This window comes from Dipodomys ordii, unplaced genomic scaffold (assembly GCF_000151885.1).
Source record: "Dipodomys ordii isolate 6190 unplaced genomic scaffold, Dord_2.0 Scaffold31, whole genome shotgun sequence".
NCBI classification, from domain to species: Eukaryota; Metazoa; Chordata; class Mammalia; order Rodentia; family Heteromyidae; genus Dipodomys; species Dipodomys ordii.
In genome coordinates this window covers 6868824-6876288 of record NW_012267247.1, presented here as the reverse complement: position 1 = coordinate 6876288, position 7465 = coordinate 6868824, and the positions used below count along the sequence as shown (strand labels likewise).

Here is a 7465-nt window from a genome sequence, read left to right as displayed (position 1 = left end):
AAGTGGCATTGTGGCTCAAGTGGTAGAGTGCTAGCCTTGAGCTGAAGAGCTGAGGGACAGTGCCCAGGCCCAGAGTTCAGGCCCCACGACTGGACCAAAAAAAAAAAGAATAAAGGAGTGGGGGCTGGGAAGGTGGCTCAGTGGTAGAGTGAAAGAATTAAGGAGTGGGTAGACCACTTTCTAACATGTCCACATTCCATTCCTACTGTATTGGAAAGTAGTAGAATAATACAGGTGTGAGGAACAGTAGATCTTATTCTTTGTTGTGTAATGTATTTTATAGTTCTTCCTAAGAGATTAGTTTTTGCCTTTGACTGACAAGTAGTTATCCTTGGTAGCCTATCTCCAGACCAAACTTTTTTTTTTTAAGTAAGTTTTTTATTGTGAAAATATTGTACAGAGGGGTTATAATCACATGGGCAAGGTAATCAGTACATTTCTTTTTCTTTTCTTTTTTTGTCAGTCCTGGGGCTTAAACTCTGCCTTGAACGCTGTCCCTCAAGTCTTCAGCTCAAGGCTAGGGCTCTAGGGCTGGGAAGGTGGCTCAGTGGTAGAGTGCTTGCCTTGCAAACATGAGGCCCTGGGTTCGATTCATCAGCACCACATAAGCAGAAAAAGCTGGAAGTGGCACTATGGCTCAAGTAGTAGAGTGCTAGACTTGAGCTAAAGAGCTGAGGTACAGCACCCAGGACCAGAGTTCAGGCCCCACAACTGACCAAAAGAAAAAAAAAAAAAGGCTAGGGCTTTACCACTTGAGCCACAGTGCTACTTCTGGTTTTCTAGTGGTTTTTTTTTTGTTGTTGTTGGAGATAAGAGTCTCACAGACTTTCCTGCTCGGGCTGGCTTTGAACCGCGATCCTCAGATCTCAGCCTCCTGAGTAGCTAGGATTACAGATGTGAGCCATAGGCGCCTGGCTAAGAGTGCATTTCTTATCAAGCATTACCTCCTCCTTTGTTTTTCCCCTACCATCCCTTCCCTCCTATCTCCACAACTACACTTCTCCCCTCCCCCACTGCCTAAATTGTAAAGTTCATTTTTTTTGGGGGGGGGCGGTCCTAAAGTTCATTTTTCTACATAGTGTCTTGTACATCTCATTGTTGCAATGGGTCAGCCTGTAACCCTATTTAAACAATTTGTTTTTTCCCTTCCGGTCCCCAAATTATACTAACATCAAATACAGTGAAAACAGGGGTTATACCGTGGGGGAGGGGACATACAAAGCAACAAAACCCTGACCAACCTTTAAAAAAATTTCTTTTGTTGGGCATGGAGCTTGAACTCAGGGCCTGGGTGCTATCCCTTAGCTCTTCAGCTCAAGGCTAGCGCTTACTACTTGAGCCACAGTGCTACTTCCAGTTTTTTGGTGGTTAATTGGAGATAAGAGGCTTCCTTCCCCCAGCTGGCTTTAAACCATGATTCTCAGATCTCAGCCTCCTGAGTAGCTAGGATTACAGGTGTGAGCCACCGGTGCCCAGCTTCCCTATGCTTTTTTGCTAGCCCTTTTGGAGCCACAGTTCCACTTCTGGTTTTCTGGTGTTTAAGTGGAAATAAGACTCTCTTGGAGTTTTCGGTCTGAGCTGGCTTTGAACCTTGATCTTTTGCTCTCAGTCTCCTCAGTAGGATTATAGATGTGAGCCACTAGCACCTGGCTGAGACTAATTTTTAATAGTATTTGTGCTTTGATTAGCTTTGGGGGGGGGCGGTTATTGGGGTTGAACTGGGCCAAGAGTTAATAGGAAGGTGTTTTACCACTTGAGTCATCAGCTTTAGTTATTTTGAGAATAGAGTCCATCATTTAATACCTAGGTGTAGTAGACCACTATCCTATTTAAGCTTCCTGCATAGTTGGCATGATATACCTATGCCTCAATGCCAGCTATTTGTTGATATTGTTGATAGCTCTTTTGCCTAAGATTGGCCTGTGTACCACCATCCTTTTGATCTCTACCTTTCAGTAGTAGATTACAAGTGTAATCTATCACACCAGGGGATTGAGAAGTTTGTTGTTTTATTGGGGGGAAGGGTATTCTAGGATATGAATTCAGGGTCTTGAATTTGGTTGGCTTGCCTACTCAGTTGGTATTCTACTACTTGAGCCATGCCTTCAGCCTGACTTTGTGGTTATTTTGGAGATAGAGTATAGTAGACTTTCCTACCCAGACTGGCTTTGAATTGTCATCTCCAGCCTCAGTCTCCTGAATAGCTAAGATAAAAGATGTGAGCTCCCAGTATCCAGCTTAGATAGTAGTTTTGAGATATGTTTTTCTTTGCTGTAAAAGATATCTTTCAAATTAGAACAAATACCCTTAGAAATAGTGTTAAATCACCTTCTTTAATGTACTTGAAAAAAAAGTTTAGTAGAATAATTCTAGAGTTAGAAAGAACATTAAAAATCATTCAATAGATGGAAGAAAACTGATGTTAACATAGGTTGAACATGAAATGGTGATATTTAGCACAAGAGGCTGAGAAGGAAATTTTTAGTTTGAGACCAGCCCCCCTGGGTACATAGTAACACCCTATCTCAAAAAAGAAAAGTAAAAAGGAACAGGACAGGCTGGATCATTCAGGCTAGTGGAGATGAAAATTCAAAACTTGGGCTGGGAAGGTGGCTCAGTGGTAGAGCGCTTGCCTTGCATGCTCGAGGCCCTGGGTTCGATTCTTCAGCACCACATAAGCAAAAAGAAAAAAGCCGGAAATGGTGCTATACCTCAAGTGGTAGAGCGCTAGCCTTGAGCTGAAGAGCTGAGGGACAGCACCCAAGCCCAGAGTTCAGGCCCCACGACCGGACCCAAAAAAAAAAAAAAGAAAATTCAAAACTTATCATCTTTCACCATAAGAATGCTTCGGCATGGCTTATTTGCTGTCAGTTTCCCTCTAGAATTTAAGATACTAGATATTTAATTTTTCTCTACTCAGCAGATTTCTCTAGTAAGTATGAAGACTGGGAAGAACTGAAGCAAAAGTATTCTTCTGCTCACTAAATTTCTATGGGTTGATCAGGAGCCATATCCTGGGGGAATATAACACTAAAAAAGGCAGACACTGGGTGCTGTTGAAGAAAGTAGACATGAAATAATATAGAGATACACTGAAAGTTGGGAAGAATATGGAAATTGATACTAGAATGGTATAAGGAAGAACCATTTATTTATTTATTTTTATTTTTTTTGTCGGTCATGGGAGTTGAACTCTGGGCCTGAGCACTGTCTCTCAGCTGTTCAGCTCAAGGCTAGCGCTCTACCACTTGAGCTATAGTGCCACTTCCAGTTTTCTGATGGGTTATTGGAGGTAAGAGTTTTGCAGACTTTCCTGCCCAGGCTGGCTTTGAACCAGGATCCTCAGATCTCAGCCTCCTGAGTAGCTAGGATTACACACCTGAGCCACTGGTGCCCAACTATTTATTTTTTTGCCAGGTTTTTTTTTTTGTTGTTGTTGGTCGTGGGGCCTGAACTCTGGGCCTGGGCGCTGTCTCTCAGCTCTTCAGCTCAAGGCTAACACTCTACCACTTGAGCCATAGTGCCACTATTGGCTTTTTCTGCTTATGTGGTGCTGAGGAATGGAACCCAGGGCCTCATGCATGCAAGCCAAGCACTCTACCACTGAGCCACTTTCCCAGCCTGGAACCTTTTATTTTTGATGCCAGGACTGAGCCTTGAACTCAAGGTCTCATGGTCTTACTTGGCTTTTTTTTTTTTTGTCAGTCATGGGGCTTGAACTCTGGGTCTGGGTACTGTCCCTCAGCTTTACAGCTTAAGACAAGCACTTTACCATTTGAGCCACAGCACCACTTCCAGTTTTCTGGTGGTTAATTGGAGAAAAGAGTCTCATGGACTTTCCAGCCCAGGCTGGCTTTGAACCTCAGTCCTCAGATCTCAGCCTCCTGAGTAGCTAGGATTACAGGCTTGAGCCACCAGTGCCCCACAGCCAAGCTTTTTGTAATGGCAGATACAATCTTTTGGACTTTTCTTCTGGCTTTGAATTTTGATCTCAGTCTCATGAGTAGTTAGGAATTATCTGTTGTTTGTTTTTGGCCATCCTGGGGCTTGAACTCTGGGCTTGGGCCCAGTCCCTGAGCTCTTCTGCTCAAGACAAGTACTCTACCACTTGAGCCAAAGCACCTCTTCTGGTTTTCTGCCAGTTTTTTGGAGATAAGAGTCTCACAGACTTTTCTGCCTTGACTGGCTTTGACCAGCAATCCTCAGATCTCAGCCTCCTGAGTAGCTAGGATTATAGGCATGAGTCACCGGCACCTGACTTCTGTGTCTCTCTTGAGTGTTTCCTGAAGTGCGGGCAGCTCCTGGACCAGTTACAGATTTGATTACATCTGTACTAGGTTCACGATTAAGCTAGTTCCTTAAGAGGTAAGAAATAAGTCTATTGGACTGGGAAGGTGGCTCAGTGGTAGAGCGCTTGCCTTGCATGCTTGAGGCCCTGGGTTCAATTCCTCAGCACCACATAAGCAAAAAAAAAAAAGCTGGAAGTGGCACTGGTTCAAGTGATAGAGTGCTAGCCTTGAGCTGAAGAGCTGAGGGACAGCGCCCAGGCCCAGAGTTCAGGCCCATGACCGGACCCCCCCCCCAAAAAAAAAAAAAAAGAAGTCCTCTTTAGTCCTCTTTACAAAGGACTCCATGATTGGCATGAAGACTTACCCTGAGGATGTATCAGATCAGATTGTTCCTTTTTGGTTTTGAGATAGGTTCTTACTCTGTAGCCCTGTCTGGCTTTTAACTATTAATCCTCCTGTATTAGTCCTGCAAGTGCTGGGATTATACACATGCACCACCATGCTCGACTAATTTTTCCCTATTTATCACGTGGATTTTGAAATTTTGTTGCTACTAACTTTCTTTGTATCTTTAAGAGATACAGAAGCAAATATTTGGTTTTGCATTGTTTGTAAAAATACTACAACTTGCAGGATGCTGGTGGCTCAATGCCTATTATTCTAGCTACTTAGGAGGCTGAGATCTGACCGTCACAGTTCAAAGGCATCCCAGGCAGGAAAGCTGGTGAGACTCATCCCAGTTAACCACCAGAAAACCAGAAGTGGCACTGTAGCTCAAGTGGTACAGTGCTACTACCCTTGAGCAAAAAAGCTCAGGGACAGTGTTCAGACCCTGACAACCCTCACAACCACTTTAGACTGACCTGTAGTTTTTACATAATTACTTAGGAAATTGTGTATAGGCCACTAGGTAAGCTGATTCCTCTAAGTTGAGTTCAAGTTGGTTTTAGCAGATGCCCTTGACTTGAACTTGAGTTTACTTTGCCTAGCAGCTATCCTAGACATGTTCACAGGGAACCCCCTTATGGTCTAGGGACTCCTAGACCGTAATTTTAGGGTGCCTGGTATCATAGAAATAGCATAAATGAACTTTGGAGCCAGGATATCTGAATTCAGTTATTTTGTGTAATTATTCTGAATCTTCATTTCCTTCTCTAAAATAAAAATTTCTGTCTGGGTGCAGGTGCCTGTAATCCTAGCTACTCAGGAGGTTAAGATCTAAGGATTATAGCTCAAAACTAGCCCCAGCAGGAAAGTTCCTGAAATTCTTACCTCCAATAAACTACTCAGAGAAAGCCAAAAGTGGCACTGTGGCTCAAGTGTATAGTGCTAGCCTTGAGTAAAGGGAAGCTCAGGGACAGCACCTAGGCTCTGAGTTCAAGACCTACAACCGATGGGGAGGTGGGGGGGGGCAGGTACTAGGAATGTAGCTTAGTGGTAGAGTGTTTGCCTAGCATGCATGAAACCCTGGATTCAATTACTCAGTACTACAGAAACAGGGTTTTTTTTGTTTTTTGTCAGTCATGGGGCTTGAACTCTGGGCCTGGGCACTGTCCCTGAGCTCTTCAGTTCAAGGCCAGCGCTCTACCACTTGAGCCACAGTGCCACTTCCCCACCTAAACAGAAAATGCTGGAAGTGGTGCTTTGGTTCAAGTGTCAGAGCACTAGCCTTGAGCTAAAGAAGCTCAGGGACAGTGCCCAGGCCCTGAATTAAAGCCCTAGGACTGGCAAAAAGAAAGAAAAAAATGCTTTTATTGCACTGTAATAATTTGGCAAGCTGTGCACCACTGTCTCATGCCTATAATCCTAGCTACTTAGGAGGCTGAGATATGAGGATCAAGGTTCAAAGCCAATCCTAGCAGAAAAGACCCTGTGAGACTTATCTCCAATTAACTATTCAAAATCAGGAAGTGGAACTGTGGCTCAAGTGGTAAAGTGCTAGCATTGAACACAAAGAGGCACAGGGACAATGCCCAAGACCTGAGTTCAAGCCCCAAAACTGACAAAAAATAATGTGGCATGGGCTGGGAAGGTGGCTCGGTGGTAGAATGCTTGCCTTGCATGCATGAGGCCCTGGGTTTGGTTCTCAGCACCACATAAGCAAAAAGAAAAAAGCCGGAAGTGGCACCGTGGCTCAAGTGGTAGAGTGTTAGCCTTGAGCTGAAGAGCTGAGGGACAATGCCCAGGCCCAGAGTTCAGGCCCCCCCCCCCAAAATAATAATGTGGCAAACAGTTATTTCATAGAACTAGATGAATAGTTACAATTTGAAGGTACTTATGTACTCAGAACTCAAACCTTGATAACAAAGGGATGGTTGTGGAGGTTTTGTTGTTTGGGTTTTTTGTTGTTGTTTTTTGTTTTTTTTGCCAGTCTCAGCCTGGGCACTGTCCCTGACATTTTTGCTCAAGGCTAGCACGCTACCACTTGAACCACAGCACCACTTCTGGCTTTTTCTGTGATTAATTTGAGATAATAGTCTCATGGGTTTTCTTGCCTGTGCTGGCTTTGAACCACATCAAATCTCAGCCTGCTGAGTAGCTAGGATTACATGCATGATGTGAACAACTAGTGCCCAGCTCTTGGAGTTCTTTAGTCCAATGACATCTAGGTGTCCATCTGTGTCTCCTTTTCCCCCCAGTTGTGAGGCCCAGTTGCTTGTCCATATGTGTTTTCCCCCCAGTTGTATTGGCATGGGTGCTATTCCTGAGCACCTCTCTGCTCAAGGTACTCTACCAATTGAACCACAGCACTGCTTCTGGTTTTTGAGTAGTTAATTTGAGATAAGAGTCACTGGGCCTTTTCTGCCCAGGCTGGCTTGGAACTGTGATCCTGAGATAGCCTTCTGAGTAGCTAGGATTACCGGCATTAGCCACTGATGCATCTGTTGAACATTTAGGGTTTTATCTCACCTTTGTTTAATACTTTGCCAGAGTGGATCCATTCATCACTCTGACCCTGACCTAAATTTCATTGTAGGTGCATACTATGTTATTAAAACTGTATTATTTGATGTCACAAGAAACTTTATAAGCAGAAACAAGAATGGTTGGTAGTTAATAATATATAAGGTGATATGATAGTTGATTTTTTTTTTTTTGGTCGGTCGTGGGGCTTGAACTCTGGGCCTGGGCGCTGTCCCTCAGCTCTTCAGCTCAAGGCGAGCGCTCTACCACTT

At 44.0% G+C, this 7465-nt stretch overlaps 1 protein-coding gene across 1 annotated transcript in view; it reads left to right on the top strand.

Annotated features, from left to right (window-relative positions):
- The window catches only part of Crk (v-crk avian sarcoma virus CT10 oncogene homolog), a 39978-nt gene that overhangs the window by 12311 nt on the left and 20202 nt on the right, over window positions 1-7465 (top strand). The gene's annotated exons all lie outside the window — the stretch shown is intronic.